This window comes from Cajanus cajan, chromosome 7 (genome assembly GCF_000230855.2).
Source record: "Cajanus cajan strain Asha chromosome 7, NIPB_CcT2T_4, whole genome shotgun sequence".
NCBI classification, from domain to species: Eukaryota; Viridiplantae; Streptophyta; class Magnoliopsida; order Fabales; family Fabaceae; genus Cajanus; species Cajanus cajan.
In genome coordinates this window covers 35,793,672-35,817,379 of record NC_138523.1, presented here as the reverse complement: position 1 = coordinate 35,817,379, position 23,708 = coordinate 35,793,672, and the positions used below count along the sequence as shown (strand labels likewise).

The following is a 23,708-nucleotide window of genomic DNA, read 5'->3' as shown; positions in this document are numbered from 1 at the left end:
CTGCCCCTGCCCCCGTCCCCGCTCCCGCCCTGCTTAATAAGATAATTAAAAAATTATTTATATATATATAAACCAAAATTAAAAATATTTTTATGTAAAAATTTATATGATTTTACTTTTATTTTTTTTTTAAAAAATTTGTTCATATTTATTTAAAATAAAAAAATAAAAAAAATAGGAGCGGGGGCGGGAAAACTCGAACCCTGCCGGGGGCGGGAATGAGTACCTAGATTTTACCCCCAGCGGGTATCGAGGGCGGGGGCGGGGCCAGTTTAAATTTGCGGGGGCGGGGGCGGAGAACGTAAAACCCGCCCCCTGTCGCAACCCGAAAATTTCCGATCTCGCGACTAATGGTTTAGACATCCTTTTAAAAGTCTCATTAATTAAGGAATGTCCGAACACCAGACTAATCCTTAATTAATGGTTTTGAAAATAGGTTCATGGAGTCGCCACCAATATTTTACTCAAAACATTAGAAAAAGAAAAGGTTTTTTTTTAAAGTCCAATAATGGCCTTGATAACCAGAATTAGGTTCGGGGGTCGGTTACGTGTAGGGAAGGTATTAAGCACCCCTACAATGCCCTTAATCGGTACCTTATGATGAAGTTAACATTATAAACAATAATAATATAAATATTAAATCCCCTTTTATTAATGACTATTTACATGCTTGAAATTTAAATTATACAATTGACCCTAAAATGTCTACATAATTACTTTTATTATAACAATGTTTATCAAATATAAGAAATAAAAGGGAGAGAAGAAGATTGACTGAAATACCTCTTGAACGAGCTCTATTGAATCTTCAAATATGGAGATTTTAGGTGCTTTGTGGCAACCTTTAACACTACAATAAGCCTCACAAAACTCAAGAAATACAATAGGAGAGAGAGAGCTAGAGAGAGAAATTTTGAGCTTTAAGGAGCTTTGGACGAAGTTTTGGGAGTCCTGAGAACTGTGCCCAAGCTGTTTATTTATAGGCATCAGAAAGGGTCCAGAACGGCCCGTTCCAAAATCAGAACGGTCCGTTCTGGATCTGGCTGTTATGTGTTAATTTTGTAACTGGAACGACCAGTTTTGAAACTAGAACGGCCCATTCCAGAGATAAGATTAACACACAATTTGGTAGACTAGAATGGACGTTCCAAACAAGAGATTTTAGGCCATTTTAATATCTCGGAATGGCCCGTTCCAGTTTAGGAATGACCCGTTCCGGTTAAGGTTTTTTAACCCTTTTTTAGGAGCTTGGAACGACCCGTTCCAAACTAGGTTTTTAGGCCTTTTTTGTGGCTGGGAACGACCCGTTCTGATTTTGGAACAGCCCGTTCCGGGCCACTAAATCCAATTTATTTGGGCTTTAGGCCTTCTAATGTCCTATCTTGTTGTTTGCATGCTTCAAGAGCTCCTTCCCTTCATAACAGAGGTCCATTTCCTTATTTGTATGCCCCCGAACGAAATTGACTGTCTACAGCTGCCTCTCTTTACTTGTTCTTTGGAATAGTAATGTGTTGCTTTTCCAAAGGCAAGTAAAGATGTAGGCATTTCGTCCGGGTCTTCTCTTTATCTCTTTGGTGCTTCTGTGTTGTTTCCCTTGGATAGGTATATTTGCTCGTATCCTCACCCTTTAGCGTAGTTGAGCATTGGTTGCGTACTCTATTGAGTAACAAGGTTGACAAACTGTACACCTAATCTTCAGTCTTCGAGTAGAAGCTCCATTGTTTCTCTTGTGACAGTGAGGTGAAAACTCAGATCTTCACTCTTGTTTTGACAATAGATACCTTCACGTTGTTTCCTTCGAGTAGACGGTGTTCCCTATATCCTTGCCCCTTGGAGCAACTAAGTGTTGGGTTGTATGCTCTGTTGGGTGTCAAGGATTGTAAACTGAAACATCTAGGCTTCAAGATCCATGTGAATGCCCCATGTCGCTTGTTGTGTCTGAATCTTCTCCTTTACTTCAATAGTGTATATGCCCCCCACACCATTTCCTTCGAGTAGATGGTGTTTACCTGTATTCTTGTCCCTAAGAGCAGCTGAGTGTTGGTTTATATGCTCCGTCGGGTGATAAGGATGGTAAACTTGTACGATCTAGGTTTCTGGCTTTGATGTCGATGCATCCTGCTGCTTCTGCTTGCTTCATGATAGTGTGTTCTTTTATTTGTAGCTTGTTAGAGAGGGAGTATATTCTGAGCTCAGTCTCTCCAGGCTGGACTGATATTTAGGGCTTCAGCCAGCCCACTACTAGTTTTAGGGTCTAGCAACCCTTACCGATCTTGTACTAGTTTTGGAGATCTAGCAACCCTTATCAATCTTGTACTAGTTTTAGGGATCTAGAAACCCTTACCAATCTTGTACTAGTTTTAGGGATCTAGCAACCCTTACCGATCTTGTACTAGTTTTAGGGATCTAGCAACCCTTACCGATCTTGTACTAGTTTTGAGGATCTAGCAACCTTTTCCGATCTTGTACTAGTTTTAGGGATCTAGCAACCTTTACCGATCTTGTACTAGTTTTGGGGATCTAGCAACCCTTACCAATCTTGTACTAGTTTTAGAGATCTAGCAACCCTTACCGATCTTGTACTAGTTTTGGGGATCTAGCAACCTTTACCGATCTTGTACTTGATGTCTTCTCATTGGTGTTGTTGGATGAAAAACTACTGCCCTAAGGAGGATTGGCAAGAGACGCTTGATGTGCCCTTGTGTAGGTGGGCAGAAATAGATGGATAACAAGGATTTTGGCGTTGCCCCTACCATGTGAGTATTGTAATGCCTCTCCAGGCATCTTCTTGTGGTAGGTTTCTTTTTTCTGAATTTCATTTTTATTTAGCTTCGGCTTTTTCATATTTGAAGCTTGCCTTTTTCTGCTATTTTTTCTTAAATGCTTCGTCTTTTTCAACATGTATGAAGCTTGCTTTTTTTTTTCTATGGCTGGTCATTGTAAGGGATTTAGTTGACCTTGTCTGATCTCTGTTGTGAGGGAAGAACTTTGCCCCTTCACACGCGGCTTCCTTCTTGATTGCTTTCTTTAGGGATTTTATTCGTGATGCATGCATGGATTAAAATTGCTTGTAGCCTACTACCCTTTTGGATAATTCCCTTTTGATGTGAAAAGTTATTTATTTCAAGTGCGCACTTTTCTGTATGCCATACATACGCGTTTAAGCTTTTCTAGAAATCTATTAGTGTTAGGTGGCTTCCCTTTACCCCTTTAGCTCTTTTTTTTTTTTTTTGACTGAAGATTCGCTCATAACTTTTGCTTATTTTAGAGGCCCGTATAGGATTGCCTCGTCTATTTAACCGCTTTTTAATGGGCTGTTTTGATTTTTCTCTTTAATACCAAAAACACGTCATTTAAAGATAAAGGTTGAAAGAACTGAGAAGAATGGTATTTTATTGCAAATCAGAAAATTTCAAGGAGGGTTACAAGAGGTGGTTTGGAAAAAAACTGACTGAGGTTGGCTGGTGTCTGGGCTTGAGCGATCATGACTTTAAGAAACGAAGCTTGGCATCCTCCTAGTCGTATGATCAACACCGCTTCAAGTAATTTCTTGACTTCTATAGAGGGTGATGGGGCTTCTAGGTCATCCGTTCGTCTTGCTTTAATGCCTTTGTTTTTTTTTTTTTTTTTGCACTTAAGCATAGAACTTCTTCACGACATCAGAGTTTATTGGGTAAGCGAGTTCTTCACCATCCATGTTGGTGAGGATCAATGCTCCTCTAGAAAAGGCTCGCTTGACCACGTATGGGCCTTCATAGTTCGGTGTCCATTTCCCTATCTTATCCTTCTGTGTTGGTAGAAGTTTCCTGAGTACTAGATCCCCCTCTTCAAATGGTCGTGGTTTGACTCTCTTGTCGAAGGCTCTCTTGATTCTCCTTTGATATGTTTGCCCGTGACAAATGGCATCTAACCTTTTCTCTTCTATGAGATTTAATTGGTCAAATCTGGTTTGAACCTATTCGGTTTCTGGGAGCTTTGCCTCCGTGAGTAATCTCAAAGAAGGAATTTCCACTTCAATAGGTAAGACTGCCTCCATCTCGTATACTAAGGAAAAAGGGGTGGCGCCCATCGATGTGCGAACAGATGTTCTGTACCCATGCAATGCGTAAGGTAGCATCTCATGCCAATCTTTATATGTAACGCCCATTTTTTGAACGATCTTCTTGATATTCTTATTAGCTGCCTCAACTGCCCCATTCATTTTTGGCCTATAAGGGTAGAAGTTATGATGTTGAATCTTGAAAGAGTCACATAATTCAGTCATCATCTTGTTGTTTAGGTTGGACCCATTATCCGTTATAATTTTGTCAGGTATTCCACAACGACATATTATGTTTTTTTTGACGAAATTGACTACCACTTTATGGGTTACATGTGCATATGACGTGACTTCAACCCATTTGGTGAAGTAATCAACAACCACAAGAATGAATCTATGTCTATTTGAGGCTTTGGGTTCAATGGGTCCAATGACGTCCATGCCCCACATCGAGAAAGGCCAGAGCGAGGCCATTACATTGAGCTCACTTGGTGGGACTTGGATATTATCAGCATATATCTGGCATTTGTGGCACTTCCTAGCATACGAGATGCAATCCTTCTCCATAGTGGACCAAAAGTATCCTGCCCTCATGATCTTTCTATCCATGACCTGTCCAGCTATATGGGTACCGAAGGTTCCTTCGTGGACTTCCTTCATTAACGATCGAGACTCCTTCTGACCAATACATCTCAACAGGATGGAATCAAAACTCTTCTTGTACAGGACGTTCTCATGTAGTATGAATCCGATAACCCTTCGTCTGATTGTTTTCTTGTCGTTGTTAGATGCCCCGACTGGGTATTTCCCCTCTTTGATGTATTGATGGATGTCAAAATACCAAGGGTGGCCATCTTCCTTTTCCTCCAGTGTACAATAATAAGCTTGTGTCTCATGTCGTCTGATTCTGATGACCGGTATTTCACATCCCTCTTTTATAGCAAACATGGATGACAATGTGGCTAGCGCATCTGCTAATTGATTCCTCTCTCTTGGGGTATGCTCGAAGTTAATGGATTCAAATTGGGACATCAGATCCTGAACATATGCTCGATAGGGGATTAATTTTTGGTCCTTCGTTTCCCATTCATCCCGTATCTGATATATCACCAAATCCGAGTCACTGTAGACTTCTAGTTTGGTGACTTTGTTATCAAGCACAACCTGTAGACCCAATATACAAGCTTCTTATTTAGCCATATTGTTGGTGCATTCAAAGTCCAACCTTGCTGTCACCAGGATATGTTTTCCTTGGGACGACATCAGTATGGCTACTATTCCGTGCCCCATTATACTGGAGGCCCCATCGAAAAACATCGACCAGGATTCATTTTGATTTTGTTTTTTTGGCTCATCCTTCAAGGTCAATATTTCTTTATCAGGGAACTCCTCCTTGACCATGTGTTCATCCTTGGTTGGTCTGTTTGCTAAGTGATCGGTCAGGACACTGCCTTTGATTGTCTTTTACGAGACATATACAATATCATATTCTGATAGCAAAACCTGCCATCTGGCAATTCTCCCAACCAGAACAGACTTTTCAAGTAGGTACTTGATATGATCCATTTTGGATATTAACTGGGTGGTATGTGTCAGCATGTACTGTCTTAGCAGTTGGGTGGCCCACACCAAGGCGCAACATGTTTTCTCCAAAGGAGAATACCGAGCTTCGTAATTGGTATACTTCTTGCTCAAGTAATAGATAGCTCTTTCTTGATTACTAGTCTTGTTTAACTGTCCCAGCATACATCCCATGGAATCTTCCAAGACTGTGAGGTATACGATGAGAGGTTCTCCTTCAATAGGAGGCATCAATACTGGTGGATTGATGAGACATTGCTTAATCTTATCGAAAGAGATTTGGCATTCCTCATTCCATTCCACGGGTTGATTCTTTCGGAGTATCTTAAAGATGGGAGCGCATGTGTCAGTCAACTGGATATGAAACGAGCTATATAATTCACCCTACCAAGAAATCCCCTGACCTCCTTTTCTGTCCTAGGGGGTGACATTTCTATTATGGCTTTGGCTTTGTCTAGATCCACTTCTATCCCCTTTTCACTAATGATGAACCCAAGGAGTTTTCCTGATCGGACTCCAAAAGTACATTTAGTAGGATTTAGCTTTAATTTGTACTTACGAAGCCGATTGAACAGTTTTCTTAGGTGGATGAGATGATCATTTTCATCTTTCGACTTAGCAATCATGTCATCTACATACACCTCTACCTCCATATGGATCATGTCATGAAATAGGGTTACCATTACTCTCTGATAGGTTGCCCCTGCGTTTCTCAAATCGAAAGGCATCACCCGGTAATAGAAGGTGCCCCAAGGAGTGATGAAAGAAGTCTTCTCTTGATCTTTGATGGCCATCTTGATCTGGTTATATCCCGAATATTCATCCATAAATGAGAAAATAGTATTCGTAGATGTGTTGTCTACGAGCACGTCAATGTGTGGTAGTGGGAAGTCATCTTTAGGACTGACTCGATTTAGATCTCGATAGTCCACACAAACTCGCATCTTCCCGTTCTTCTTTAGTACGGGCACTATGTTCGCAAGCCATTCAGGATACCGAGATACGACCAAAAACCCAGCATCTAGTTTTTTTTGGACTTCTTCCTTTATTTTGAGGGACCACTCAGGTTTGATCCTTCGAAGTTTCTGCTTTACCGGAGGAATCCCATTTTTTATGGGCAATTTATGTTCAACAATTTTGCGGTCTAATCCTGGCATGTCGTGATAAGACCAAGCGAAGACATCGATGTATTCCTTCAAGAGGTCGATCAATTGGTTCCTGACCTCTTTTGCCATCCTCGTGTCGATTGATATTTCCTTTCTATCCTCTTCTTGCTCTAGATTAATCTGCTCAACTTCCTCTTGATAGGGCTGGATTATACGATTTTCTTGGTTCATCAACCTTTGCATTTCGGGGGATAGATTCTCCTCATGCTTGAGCGATACATTACACAAGTTTAGATTTTGCTTAACTTCGTTTCCTTCAGCCATGTTCACTAGGTTCTGTATTTAGGTTTATAATTTTAATGCATAGATGACGAAAATAAGAAAATAAAGAGAGAAAATAGGATGGACACAATTTCTAAATGACGTATTTTAATATAAAAGAAACAAATTCATTACACGCCCTTTATTGTGGAAACTCACAACCTTGGGCAAAGTTGTGGGTTAAAAAATAGTGAAATAATAAACTCATGATGACAGAAAACACGAATCCCTAATGGACATCCCTATTCAGGCGGCCTTCCAACAATACCATTTCAAGGCTTTTAGTCTTCGTGCTTAGGGAGCGGTTGATTGTCAACACTAGGTGTGTTGGTGTCGAATTTCAACCATCCAGCGTCGATAAGCCCCTGTACTAGTAGTTTGAGGGCCTTGCATCGTTCCACAGAATGCCCCGAGGAACCAGAGTGATAATCACATCGCTCCTCGGGGTTGTACCATGTAGGAAAGGGGGGATTGAATCTTTTCAGCGGAGGAAGTCGTACCAGCATCGAGGCTTCCAAGAGTTTAGGCAGTAGCTCCGCATAGGTGGTAGGAATCTTATCCACTGCCTTCTCTTTCCATGGTTCGAATTGGGACGTGCCTCGATTGTTGGGGGTGCTAGTAGTTATGGTAACATCGTTAACTCCTTCTTCCTTTTTCTTCCCGTAGGACTTCTTGGGATCGTAGCTTGCCGAGGTCTTTCCTATTCTCCCACTCTTCAAGCCTTGTTCGACCCTTTCACCTATGGTGACTATGTCGGCGAAAAGGGTCGAGGTATTCCCTATCATCTTATCATAATAGGGGCCAGTTAAAGAGTTGATGAACAAGGTCACCATCTCCTTATCAGAAAGCGAGGGCTCTACTTGTGCAGCCAGCTCCCTCCACCTCTGTGCATACGCTTTGAAAGGTTCATCCCCCTTCTTGCTTAACCCTTGCAGATCAGACCTGTCAGGGATAAGATCAATATTGTACTTGTACCGCTGCAAGAAAGCGTCAACGAGCTGCTTCCATGTATGGATCCTTCCTCCCTCCAGATGCATGTGCTAGTTGAGGGCCGCATCTGATAAGCTTTCCTGAAAGTAGTGTATCAGGAGCTTCTCGTTGTCCACATGGGCGGCCATCTTCTGGCAGTACATCGTCAGATGCATTTTGGGGCAACTGGATCTTGTGTACTTTTGGAAGTCAGGACTTTTGAACTTGGGCGGGAATTGGATATCTTGTACCAAGCACATTTTAGCGGCCTCCTGAATGTCAAAGCTATGACCTTCCACCGCTCTTAACCTCTCTTCCAAAGCATTTAGGTGATCCTTGGATTCGTCTCCTACGTGACTAGCGCTGTTGTCATCATGTTGGAGCTTGTTCATGGTTTCGCACATTCGAACCATTTGCTCCTTGAGTTTCCTAAGCTCTTCATTCAGCTCGCGGTTCCTTTCCATTAGTGCCTCCATAGCCTTTCTTTTTTGGGTTCTCGTGAGTACGGAGTGTTGAGAAGCCACCTTCAAGGGATAACAATAGATTTCTATTACGCTTATTTATAGACCTACTGAAGAAAATTCCTGACAGGATGACGCTTGCCCTTATGAAGGTAGGTGTCCCTTTTCGTAATATTTTACGATATGACAAAGGTTACACTAATCCTTAGAAGGTCGGTCATCATCGGTACCCTTTTTCGTAATATTTTACGATATGACAAAGGTTGCACTGATTTTTTTTCGGGTATTCCTACCAGTTCTAGTATATGTATAGCATACAAGCGCTTCACTATATTTTTGTTTATATTTTTAGACAAAAGAAAAGGGATTATGACAAAAGGCAGATGAACTTTTTTTTTTTATACAAACAACTATGCAACAATCATATGCTCAAACAATTATACATCCACGGTCTGTGGTCCCTGTCGAGAAAAATGCATTGTATAGGACGCTTCTAATCTCACTGGTCTTAAGGCCCCCAAGGTGCCCCCATTATAGGGACCCAGTATCTCTGTCGCCGTCACCTGGCAAATTCTAAGGTCTATCGCAGTATTTTGGGCTAGAGTAACTGGTTGTCACCTTGAGTGTGATTTCCGACAAGGCTCGCAGGCTCCAAGGCCAAACTTGGGCCGGTTGTACGTCAACCACTCCCTATGTTTATTACCCTCATGCCCCCGGGTGTAGGGGGAACTGTTGTGTGCAAAGGATTGTGCACAGTTTTATTCAAACAAATGCATAATTTAAACAGGCAACCAGATATGAAAGCCAAACAAATAAAGCAAACAAAGTAAAGGGGAAAAATATTTAAATTATTATTTTTATTTTATTAACTTCATCAATTAAATGGGTCTAACTCTCTTTAGACTTCCCCAGTGGAGTCGCCATCTGTCGCAACCCGAAAATTTCTGATCTGGCGACTAATAATTTAGACATCCTTTTAAAACTCTCATTAATTAAGGAATGCCCGGACACCAGACTAATCCTTAATTAATGATTTTGAAAATAGGTTCATGGAGTCGCCACCAATGTTTTACTCAAAACATTGGAAAAAGAAAAGGTTTTTTTTAAAGTCCAATAATGGCCTTGATAACCAGAATTGGGTTCGGGGGACGGTTACGTGTAGGGAAGGTATTAAGCACCCCTACAACGCCCTTAATCGGTATCCTATGATGAAGTTAACATTATAAACAATAATAATATAAATATTAAATCCCTTTTTATTAATGACTATTTACATGTTTGAAATTTAAATTATACAATTGACCCTAAAATGTCTACATAATTACTTTTATTATAACAATGTTTATCAAATATAAGAAATAAAAGGGAGAGAAGAAGATTGAATAAAATACCTCTTGAACGAGCTCTATTGAATCTTCAAATATGGAGATTTTAGGTGCTTTGTGGCAACCTTTAACACTACAATAAGCCTCACAAAACTTAAGAAATACAATAGGAGAGAGAGAGAGAGAGAGAAATTTTGAGCTCTAAGGAGCTTTGGACGAAATTTTGGGAGTCCTGAGAACTGTGCCCAAGCTGTCTATTTATAGGCATCATAAAGGGTCTAGAACAGCCCGTTCCAAAATCGGAAAGGCCCGTTCTGGATCTGGCCGTTATGTGTTAATTTCATAACTGGAACGGCCCGTTCTGAAACTGGAACGACCCGTTCCAAAGATAAGATTAACACACAATTTGGTAAACTGGAACAGGCGTTTCAAACAAGAGATTTTAGGCCATTTTAATATCTCGGAACGGCCCGTTCCAGTTTAGGAACGGCCCGTTCCGGTTAATGTTTTTTAACCCTTTTTTAGGAGCTTGGAACGACCCGTTCTAGCCTATTTTTTTAGGCCTTTTGCCTGTTTTGGAACGGTCCGTTCTGGTTTTGGAACGGCCCGTTCTGGTTTTGGAACGGCCCGTTCCAGACTAGGTTTTTAGGCCTTTTTTTGTGGATTGGAAAGGCCCGTTCCAATTTTGGAACAGCCCGTTCCGGGCCACTAAAACCAATTTATTTGGGCTTTAGGCCTTCTGATGTCCTATCTTGTTGTTTGCATGCTTCAGGTGCTCTTTCCCTTCATAACAGAGGTCCATTTCCTTGTTTGTATGCCCCCGAACGAAATTGGGTGTCTATACCCCCGCCCCGCCCCGTTGCCATGGCTAACCACAGACGAAAACTAAGAATGCTAGATTGCATCTGAAGTCACAATGAGAAGAGCTACCTAAGATCCACACTCTCAGAAGAACACATGAAGTCATCAAAATAAAAGAAGAGAGAAAAGAAAAATGGATGAGCGCTTATCCACAAGTCAAAGTTGCATGTGTCAGAACAAGTACACCTACCAGTCAGTAAAAGACAACGCCTCTGCAGCTACAATGCCAGGAAAGTACAGAGATGTCTAGGTCATGATTGATGCCAGACATAAAAGTAAACAAATGGTACAAAAGACTCCGTGAAACGCAGAGTCGACAATCAAAAATTTAATGCAAGATCAAATGCAAGATCTACGAAGCCTGGATAAACTAAACAAGAGAATCAGATGATGAATACTCAAGCATCAAGATCAGGTCCAATCACAGATAGAAGAACATTCAACAAACACTAGATGAGGCCTACTACAAGTCGAGACATTGAAGCATCAGACGAAAAGACAAAACAAGGCTAAACTTGGAAAAATAAAGAGATGGGTTAAACATCAAATGAAACCAGATGGTCAACTCTAATAAAAGAACAGTCAAGGCAAGGAACATCATGAGATCCAGACAAATCAAATTGAAAGAGACAAAGTACAATATGTGCACCAGACGACTATGAGTCCAATATCAAATGAAAGTGTGTCAAGGACAACCTCCAGTGCAACATAAGGAATTAGATGAAGGACAACACAAATTGAAAGACATGCCAGACAAACAACAAAGTCTGTCCACCTGTAATGTTGACCAGATTAAGAGAAAAGTGAAAGCACTAAACTCAGATGCTTAGACAAAAGTCAAGTTTGAGATGCATAGGACCAACAGACGCAAATGAAGACTACCACGCAAGCATTTAAAGAATCAAGTCTTAAAAGACAAATCAAGGCATCGTCTATAATCACTCGAATGCTTTCAACATAAACGTGTGATCAAAGGGAAGAGAAGAAGAAGAAGAAAAGCACGCAAAAGAAAAAAATGCATGTGTTAGAAAAAGTACATCACTTTTTCAGATAAAGACAACACTCTACAACTATGTGACCAGGAAAAGAAAAAAAGGTTCCTAGGTCTCTGCTAAATTCAGACATTGCTGCTAACAAGACAAAGAAGACTTCACGCAAGGTCTATCACAGGAGACAACATTTAATGCAAGAACTCAAGCATTAAATGAGTAGATTGAACTAGTCATAAACGACTATATCTGCTTCAACGGATACTTGCAATGTGCATATTCTACAAGACAATATATATATCATTATCTCAAACCTTAGAAGGTTGGCTTTTTTGGCTGGCCTTTGGCTTTGCATTCTTAACCAAGTGATATCAAGCCCACTATGCAATGAAACCAGAGATAGAGCGAAAAAAGTCAAATGTACCACAATGCATTCATCTTTGTAAACTAAGGAGTTCCAAACATGTGCATCTTAGGAACAAAACCTTAGTGAGTGTACCAATTCATGTATCCTTTCTGTAAGAGTAGACCAAACACTCAATCGTTGTAAAGACTAAGGTTGCATACCATAGTAAGTGTATATTCTTATGTATCCTCTCTATGAGAGTAACCGATACACTCAAACTAAACTTGTTTAGTTGATATTTGTAAAGCCTGAAGAGGCTAAGGAAAGAATACTTGTAAACCCTGGAGAGGCTTGTCAAAGAATACTCACTACGAGCCATAAGTGGTTGATTAAAGAATACTAGCGTTGATGAGTGAAGTCAACGGGCTAGAAGTTGGTCGAGAATACTCATTGAGAGCTAGAAGTGGTTGAGCAAAGAATACTAGCGCTAGTGGTTAAGCTAGCGGCCGAGGAGGTGGTCGAGAATACTCACTAGGAGCCAGAAGTGGCTGAGCAAAGAATACTAGCGTCAGCAAGTGAAGTTGACGAACCAGGAGTGGTTGAGAATACTTGGACTAGGAGTGGTCGTGACCTGAGTGGTCTATAATACTCACTACGAGCCTGAAGAGACTGAACAAACAATACTTGTACTTCATTGACTAACTAGTGGAACCCTTCATTTGAAGGAGACTAGACGTAGCTCAGTTTGAATGAACCAGTATAAAAATACTTGCACTATGCTTTAATGTTTTAGATGCACTTTATTTTATTGATTTAATATACTGAAAACTTTGTCTAAAGCAGGTTGTCTATTAAAACTATCTTCAGACGAAAATCATATTTGTTCAACTGATTATCCTAAAAGAACGATTTTCGTTTAAGAAGTATTTTCCCTTAGTAGACGATGAAACTCCCAGACACAAAATAATTTTGTTGAACCTATTTTGGATAACTTCTGATCAACATTTGCAGATAAGATTTTACTAGACAAAAGAGTGTCTGTTTGCGAAAAATGTTTTTAAAACTCCTTTTTTCACACACACACATATTCAACCCCCCTTATATGTGTTTTTCATCTAACTTCACAAACATTCTCCAAAATGGATTAGACCTTACTGAGTTGAACAACTAATTGACAATGGAGCGTACAAGCTTAAAGCTCTTGACGGTGGTAAAATCCCTTAAACATGGAATGTGGTGAACCTACGGTTCTATTATAGTTGAATTTCTCATTAATGTATTTAATTTCCTGGTATTATTTTTCCTTTCCAATAATATAACTACCAGTTCAGTATCGGACAATTATGTAAGTTATTTTTTCTTCGAATAATAATAAAATTACCACATTCCAGTCACTATATTTACAAATTGAATTTAAATGACTACAAACCTTGGTGTGAAAAACATCTTAAGGTCAGAATTTTAATGGCTATAACCTTGTCGTGAAAAGCATTTTAAGATCTTCACCTTGGTGCACATAACACTTTAAGGTCAACAATTAAAAGATTTACACCTCGGTGCGAAGAGCACTTTATCTTCGAAAATTAAATGACTATCAATAGTTCTTTGATTGTTCTAGCATGATTAATACATCCTAAAATATACATGTAGACTTCCAACCTTATCATGAAAAAGAAAATCTCAAAAAAGATTCAAGATTTCAAGACTACTCAAATTTATTTTTCAAATTTGGTGAAACATGACTACACTGAATCTCAAGCTTCATCCGACTATCCCAGCATAATTACATATAAATTCTACTTTACCAACATCATTTGAATCAATCGGTGAAATACCAATTAACTTAACATGTTTTGGTAAAAGGGAGATTGTGTGTGAGCATAGACTCTTCACACTCTCGTGCTTGAGCTTGAAGGGCTTTGTTCTATGATGGTTTGCTATTGACCTACTTAACATGTATCACCAAAAGGGAGACCGTGTGAGAGCATAGAATTTTTGCACTTCGTGCTTAAGCTTAGGGGACTTTGTACTGTTGTGGTCTCCCGGAAGGCTAAGGGCTATGTACTATGGTGATCTTGTACCAACCGAGAAGACTCTTAGACACATTTATTAAGGCTCGAGTGTTGGGTAACTAATTTATCCATTCAAGTGACCAATAATAAGATTTCGTGATTCTCAATCGGAACAAGCAAGATAATAATCATAAATACCAATATTCATGAGCTTATTAATGATAATAATGGTATGGTGTGATTCGTGAGATTGTAGCAAGAAACATAAAAATTGTATCAATACTTCACGTTGGTATAAATAGAAACGATTAGATATACGAAAGACAGTTTTGATACTCACTAAATATTTTGAACCCAAATGGTAATTAAAACTTTTTGGTGGTTTTCCTCCATATCTACCATAATAATATTTAATTAAAAATAGTGTATTTCTAATCCTCAAATTTTAAATAATTAATTGATTGTCAATAAAACTGAAAGCATATATATAATTTTCATAAAATTTGGATTAAAAAATAAAGATTTGAATATAATCTTAGTCTTGAAAATATATGATTTTTAATTATCAACCTTTATTTAATTTTTTATTTTTAATTTTTAAAATAAAATTATGTACTTTTAGTGCTTGATAAAAAGTCTTAAAATTTCACTATTTTTGTTAAATATAAATACTAAAATTAAATGAATTAAATTTTAATTAAAATCAAAATAAGAAAGGTTCATTTTTTAAGGGTTAAAATATATTCATATTAGAATTTAAATACGAAACTAAAATAAAAAATAAAAAATTTAATATTTAAATATTATCTAAGTAAATATATACAATGAGTGTTGTCATCCAATAAAGTTGTGAGATGACACAATTGATTCAACATCCAGTATAAACCATGAGATTTTCTGACACTTAGATATTAGTTGACCAGTTATTAATTGCAATGGATTAAAATTGTTTGTGCGATAGTATTAGGTTACTTCTTTGTTCTATTAATTTTTTTCATCAAACACAATTGTCATGCATAGTCATACTTGTCATGAATTTTAATTGACCAAGAGAATAATAATTTATTTTTGTTGATAATATATATATATATATATATATATATATATATATATATTTATATTAAACTCTTATCTTTATTATACATTTTTATTTTTAATTTGAAAATGACACGACTGATGAATTGGCCGTGCATGTTTGCTAGAGCTGCACTTTGGTTATCATATATATTGAGACATTCATCCTGTTGATGATTATATATACACTAATATTGTAATTGAAATAGTAAAATACTATTCTTAATTAATTTTCATTTATATTAAAATGTACAAAAGAAGACAACAGTCACTATATTTGAAATAAGAATGGCATTGGATACCGATAATAGCATATACCTGTTATTCAATACTCACTATGTTTAGTTTTTATAACTTATCCTATATACTGCTATAAAAAAAAAAATGGCATTGCGAGATATATTCTTTTCCACATGTGAATATAATTTATAAAAATTAGTAATATATTTAGAAGAAAAATAAGAGACACGTAAAAATATAAAATTTTTTAAGTAAATAAAGGGACAAATTATTTTTCCATCATTAATTAATTAGAAATTATTATTAATACAAATTTTAAGTTCATTATTACTAATAATCAACAAACTTATTATACACAATGTAGATTATTATTGAATACTAATATATTAGGATGTGTGTTTTAGGTTTAGTTTATTTTTAAAAAATCACTTATAAAATGATGATTGTCCCTCTTTATATATATATATATATATATATATATATATATATATATATATATATATATATATATTACTTTGATTTTTTTTGGTTGATGTAAGATTTGAGTTCTTTTTTCACAAATGTTCACATCATCTTATAAAGTGAGTTTTCTGTGTAATTTAAAATTACAAAATTGTTTTGTAAGATGGTAATTGTGTCTCATTTATATTATAATTAAGATGAGACTAAGATGTTTTTATAATATAATATAAAATTATATTGCTATTGATTCGAAAAATTATGTTTTTTATTTATCTAACATAATATATATATATATATATTGCCTAGCTCCAGGAAAACAAAATAGTTGAACTACGGTCATTTTAACATAATTCAAACATAGTTTAATTATGATTGCACAAAGCATATAATGTACAGATTATAATCCAATTACTATTACAGTGAATTTAGATACATTTTTGCAAATTTAATTTGTAATATTAATTATAATTAACTTTAGAGCGAAATCATTTATGTCTAAAAACTTTTATCTCAAAATTATTTTTGTAAAAAATAAATATATTTCTTAACTAAAAAATAATTACTTAATTTTATTTTAAAAAATTAAAATCAAACTCAATTTTAAACTGAACTATTCAAATATGATACTTCAACCAAAATCCTGATATACTTATGAATTTGATTAAATTGAATTGATAGTATTTTTTTTTATATATTTTCATCCGATAATAAATTACTATCATATAAGTCACTTTAAAAATTGTAACAATTTTAATTAATTAACGATATATAAACATTTACATTTAAATTAAACTTTATAGTTGTACCTCTTTACCAAAAAAAACTTTATAGATGTACCGAATAATTCAGTCTGAGGGACGAATCGCCGCAGGACACGCGTCCATATCCGCGCGGAGCCAGCGGTTTTGACAATTAAGAAAAGATTCCACTGTTTGCTGGAATTCAAATTCAGTTGCACTTTTAGAGACGTCAAAAACAGCCAAAATTGACCAACGTCCGTTGTTGCTATTTATGGTTTCAGTCCACTAATTTCTTTTAGGGCGTGTAATTGACCATCAACCCCACCTATCCAAATAAATAAATAAATAAATAAATATATATATATATATATATATATATACTTAATTATAATTGAGTTTAATATCTCGTTAAAAAATTATAACTCCATAAATTTTACTCAATCCGACTTAAATTTAACAATAATAAAGATATTAATGATCTAATATACACAAGATATAATTCATAAAATTTGATACATATAATTAATCAATTAAGACTAATAACATAATAATGAATAAGTACTTTATTGTCATCCTTAATTTTAGTTTGGTCATTTTGATTGAGCTAGCATAAAAAATATCTCTAAAGTATTATGGAGATCTTACTCAAGTGGATTACCTGAGTCAGTTAACATAGCAATAACACAATTGACACATTATCAAATTTGTTTAAGCGAGTCAATCTTATCGGATCTATGATAAAAAAATACTCATTTAAAATATTATAAAATTCGGACTGAGAGAATAAAAACACTTCCACATATAATATATTTTAGAGAGATTTGAGAGAATAAAGTAATTAGTATATTAGTCATCACAAAGTTCTTAAAAGTTCACTTCTCTTTCTTTGTGTCATCTTATTAGCTGTTCATGGCTAATTCACTTATTGTTGAAGATTGTCGTAATTATCCTATTCTATGTAATTCTTCCTGTGTTTTATTCAATTGATGCTTTTATTTCATTAATTGTATTCTTCTTCTCTTAATACGTGTTTTGGCTTGGTCACTCTCTACATGATTTCATAGAATTAATTGAGTATGAGAAACCTTTTAAAACTATGGTATGATGAATAACACTTCTTATTAGGAATATGATAAGTATTATTAGACAATTTTTATCTCTATGGCCTTAATGTGACTTGTTTAACAAAATTTATCAAGAAATTGAGAATTTTCTTAAAGAATTCAAAATTTTTCACCTAATGAATTAGAATTTAAATAAATTTGAGGAATGTTAAATTAACTTGATAATTTTTTAAATTGAGTAATAATTGGAAATGATACATGTGCGAAAAGTTAGTGAAACCAATCACTAACATCTCTTATTATAAATTTTAATATTAATTATATTTTAATTTGTCTTCTTATTCTTAAAATCCTAAAAATACTTTATTTCCTTTTCATGTGTTCTCAAACAAATATTTTCTTTTTACCTTTTCTAATTAGTATTAAATTAGATTAATCAATCCTAGAGCAATTCCCTATGAAATCAATATTTAGATTTCTGGTTCATTTTACTCTTTGCGACAATAGATAAACTTGTTAAAAGTCTGCAAATTTTTTAAAAAATTGAAAATTATTTAATACTTTATTTCATTAATTCAAATTGATAGATAATCATAAAATTATTTTATACATTGATTTAAATTAATGAAATAAAGTATTAAATGGTTTTCAATTTCTTTTAAATTTGCATATCTATGTATTAAGAACTTTAAATTCAACGGTTAGATCGTTGAAATTTGATGTAGAACATGAGTTATTGAACGGAGAAAGTCTAGATAAACTTACTCCTAGAACAAACGAGTCACTACAAGAAATGTTACATATAATGATATACAAAAAGTGTCACTATAGATACAATATATGTAGGTATATGTCTATTTGACATATAGTAACACACAATTTTAGTGTTAATTTTGAATGGAATTTAACAACATATTTTGTGTGTCACTATAGTCTATACCCACACTTTTTAATAATATACCAACAAATATTGTATTTATTGTGTAGGTAAAAGTAATTTTTAGTAACATGTATAGTGTCACTATAGGGTGTGTGTCACTATATGACAATTTTGTTGTAGTGAGTCCCTCCTCATTTATATATTACTAAACAGAAAATGAGACTTTAATGTGACAAATATGTCTATAAAATATATAAATTAAGAGTATATCTTAAAATAGTATAAAATAAAAATGTACTTCTTTCATCTTACAAATTTTAAGGTTTTCACACGTTGATTAAAGATTATAATAAATATAATTTTTTTATACATGATTTTACTAAAATAATCCATTGTATCAATAAATACATTAAAAAAGTGAGAAAATTATTTTTTTTATACATTTTTTAAATGGTAAAAATGTAGTCATTATGAGACGGATGATGTATTTAATTTTAAATTTAAAGAGTTAAATTACAATATACATTTAAATTGAATCAAGAACATATAATCCTTGAAATATATGTTTAATTGGATGACATTGAACACAGTGAGGTGATACTTTGTCAAGCCATCTTTTAACCAAATTTCTTTAACTATAGGGACTTGTATCCTTCAGGCTTAAAGCCAATTAACATGTGTTTATCACTGTTGGTTTATACATATCTATGGTAACTAGAATCAGATTTAATAAGGTTAGAATTTTCAGAGAATTTGAGATTTTAATACACTCAAACACCAAATATATAATCTCCTAGAGTTAAGAAGAGATGAGTTACATTCTTTGAATGTTCTACAGTTGAATTATCACCAAGTTTTTTTTTTGGGTACAGAATTGTTACTAAAATGTTTAAAGTATCACTTTGTTGCTTATACAGCGCTGTATATTTTAATAGCTGCCAAGTGCCAAGGTCAGAATACAACCATTGTGATTTGTGACCATCTATGAAACTAGCTAGCCAAGGTCTTGCTTTTATATATACACCCTCGTGCAAATCACATCACACAGCCTTGTTGCTTGTTACTTGTAACACGCCGCTGCATTAGCCTGTGTAGAGGCAATTTATATGTCCACGCGTGGAACTGTACAGAGTACAGACAGTACAGGTATGTTTGAGTCCCTATTTAATTTAATATACAAGGGAAATGCTAACATACACCTCATATTTTAGTATTTTACCCATTTTCTGATCACTGAGATAGAAGGGAGAGAGAAGAAATGATAAATAAATATTAGAACAACATTCAAATGACAAGTTCAAAACCAATGCAAGCATATAAAGTCATATTTTAGGGTATTCTAATCATGGGGAGAAAAAATGATTTGTGTCCTGCATAACATAAAACACAATTAGTCTCATGCATTAAGAATAATATTCCTCTTATGTAATCTCATTAATATTTGTGTTCTGCATCTCTAAAACTCAAGGAAAAATTCTCATGGAGATCGATCATTAGAGGTGATGGGCAACAACATTCTGGAGTAGAATATGGAGATTTTAATTAAGAGAAAACCCTAGAACTATTAATTCAACTTTTATACCCATCTTTACATCCTTATTTACTTAAAAAAATTTTGAGGAGAGTAATTAAATTAGAAAATTCAGTGAAAATTTGCTCCTCCCATTGAAAATAAAAAAAAAATTCCTTCTCAATATGAGCGTGCTGATATGAAATGAGAAACAACCGAAGAAAAGACTCTTTAAATCATACATTTCCAAGACACACCTCATGCCTGAATTTTACTTAATTGGTTCCAAATTTTACCTTTCTAGCCAAAGTTGAAGAGAACCAACGCAAAATGCATTCTTCTTTATCACTCCGGTCTATTACGTCCTTCCAAAACACTGAAGAAAGTCCTGCAAAGCACATTATCCTTCAAGTCTCTTTGTATAATAGAGTCATACAAAAAGACCAGATGTTATGACACACAACATTTTTTTATTAAGCAATCTCCATTTAGACAGTAGACTTATTAATATTTAATAGCTCAGTTTTTTATGCCAAGACTGGCAAAACTTTTTGCTAGGTACATCTTTGTCCCAACTACCGCATGTCATGTTAAACATCATATAACTACTTCCATTTCATAAGAATGTTAAAGACCAATAAGCTCTCAAAATTAATTTTTACTTTTACTTCCATCTAAATTGTGTTTAATTTAGTTTATATTTAAATAAAAAGCTTAAATTTCACTAGGTCTTTTGGAAAATAAATTTAAAATCTAAGTAATCCAAAACATACGCTTAAAAACGGCCATAATGCATTTGTTAAGGTTTAACAAGTTTTGATTCGAGTGTGAAGAGATTGTATAATAACATTGGTCCGATATAATCATGTCCTAAAACCAACTCCTGCTTTGAGTAGTTCAATCTAATAATAAGACTTAACTCGATTAGTTGTATAAGTTGGATGAATTATTGTAATATTTTTGGTATTGAGTTCGATTTTTACCAATCAAAACTGATTAAAAGAAAAAGGGTTAAGGAAGCGACGGAATGACAAAATACTGGAAAAGATAATCAGCGGTGTTAAAGACATATAAGCTACAAAAGAAAGAGAGAATATACTCAGTGTTGGCTTAATTAATCTTGGAAGATGATCAAGTCTCGTTTATGCTTTTTGGTCACTAATTGTTAATTAGATATATATTATGATTTGTAGGTCATAGTTACTATATGGTCTAGATATGATGCTACTTTTTTCAATGAATCCAAACAGTGTATAATTAAAAGGCTGGCGGCGATTTTGAATTGATTTGTGCTGAATATAAATAAATGGCAGTGACGCCAAGACGTTAACCACTCAGTTACAACAAAAATGACAACACAAGAGCGAAAACGATTGGTGACTACGTCCACTCTCAGGTAATAATGATCCTTACTCCATGGAAGACTGCATAAGTCAATTAGCCGCTAACAAGATAAGAAATGAAGCAAAATAATAAAATACTAAATAATTATTTCTACTTTCTAATTAATAATCTATATTTTTATTTTCCTTTGATATAATTTTCATAATAACTGTTAAAAATGTCATGTTATTTATTTTATTTCTCATTTTTAAAAGTTTATTCGGAAAATGATATAAAAAACAACTTTTATGAAATAGTAAAAAAACACAAAATATTTTCATATATATATATATATATATATATATTTAGAAAAATAAAAATAAAGTATATTTTGGCAATACTTAATAAAAGCATATGTAAATAAAATAAAATTTTCTAATCAACTAACCAAAAATTCTTCGCTTCATGTACCTAACAAAACCAATCTATCTAGAATCCAACCAAGTCAATGCCATTTGGACTAGGAAGCTCAACTAGACAAACTAATTCGATCACTTGAACATACCTAACGGATTATTAACTAATTACACGCCTAATGATGAAGGAGATCCAGAGAACTATTGACAATCCCAGCCCCCTCTCTTTCCAGATGTGAGAAATAATAAACAAATAACAAACCAGATTAATTAAGATTTAAGAAGATAGAAACTTAATTAAGAAAACCAGTTGAACTTGATTTTGTAGAAGACAGATATTCAACCCCTTTATCTTAAATCTCCTTGATGAGCAACACAAAGCATGCATGGCTCCTCATACGCCATTTATTAAAGCCATCACCATTGTGATGGGGTCTACAAATGGCATACAGGGAGCCAGGCACACCAAGTATGCAAATACAAAACCACCAAATAATGTATGTATATATCATTACTACTGGTTAATTCCTTGACCAACATGCACAACATGAAAGATATATAATTAAACAAATCTGTACCGTTGATCTTTGATGATGTTTCTTCCGGAAGTGATGATCTGAAAGTGATCCAAGCTAGGTAGGAGGAATTGAGAAGCATATATACAATAAGAGGGGAGAAAGTCCCTTAATTCCTAGTTTCCACAATCTCAAGTTTTCCACCAAAAAGACAAAAGGGACCCTCTTAGTTTCATAGGGTACTGTTTTCTACTTGGAAACCAACCAAGCAGCTTTTAAGTTGGCAATTTGGCATCAAGTGCAGTAGCTAGCTATAGCTTTGAAAATACTCTACCTGGAAGACCATGTCTTAAGGTTAGTTTGGAGAGATTAGGGTATGGACTTTAATAAGGAGTCTAGGGGATGCTTCAGAGTTCAATTTCTTTTTCCATTCCACATAAAGGGCAATTTCTTTTTTATCTTCTGAAACGGATTTGTCTGCAAGTGCTTGGATCACCTTAGATTCCTATCACTCCCACAATCGAACATCTTCAAAGAACGAGATCTTTCCCTCCCCTTGTCCTTTTCCATTTATACTTTGTGTTGCTTCTTTTCTTTTTCTCATTTCCGTACACGTGATCATGTATCAATACATTATTCTCTTAAAACGTTAATTGGGTATTTGTATGTTCCTCTTCCTTTCTTTGTCTCCCTTCACGTACGCCAATCCCTTTTTATTTCAACATTTTTCTGCAGCCATTTCAAATTTGTGCTGTACGTTGCTCCTATAAACACATCAAAATGAAAAAGTTTCTCCTAAAACAATAATGTTTCTCTTGACCAATGTATTCACTTTATACCCGTGATTGATTAAAAAGACTTTTGTTATATGCGTATAGTACACTTATTATATAAGATATAAGTACAATATAACATGTTTCTCCTCAAAAAAGTACAATATAACATACATGTGATAAAATTTTAAAATTTATGAAATATGATACGATTATAATTAATATAATATAGACTACTAATATAAAATTAATGTACAATAAAAAAAGGTCATTCATTCTTCAAAAGTATGACTCATTCAAAGTGTAATAAAAATAATAAAAGTTGTCCAAGTTAAAAATATAAGGGTAAAGAATACCGATGAAATACGAATTACTTTATACTGGTACATTTTTAAACAAAATAACTTCATCAACCCGAAAAGAAAAAAAAAAAGGATAATGACAAACTTAAAGATCACAATTCACAAAGTTTTAATAACTTTACCTGCTGAATAAATAACATATACCAGGTAAAATAGCATATACCAGGAAGGGATGGCCATTGGTACAGGTTTTGGACAAACAGAAGCCACTGACAAAACTAAATGCAGAAGCTGGTTGGTAGTGTTTGGTTTGGTGGTAAAAAATCATGTTTAGTACAAAATTATGAAAAATTCATCACAAAAATAATTATTAATTTGTTACTTTTGAAAATCAAGTTT

The 23,708-nt window shown here is 34.7% G+C and overlaps 1 long non-coding RNA gene across 1 annotated transcript; it reads right to left on the bottom strand.

Annotated features, from left to right (window-relative positions):
* Nucleotides 1-19,256: 19,256 nt before the first annotated feature.
* On the bottom strand, nucleotides 19,257-22,852 carry LOC109790214 (uncharacterized). Its single transcript, XR_002238906.3, has 3 exons — nucleotides 22,298-22,852; nucleotides 20,277-20,368; nucleotides 19,257-19,592 (listed from the first exon to the last, which is right to left on the bottom strand). It is a non-coding gene; the product is annotated as an uncharacterized LOC109790214 (long non-coding RNA).
* Nucleotides 22,853-23,708: the final 856 nt, after the last annotated feature.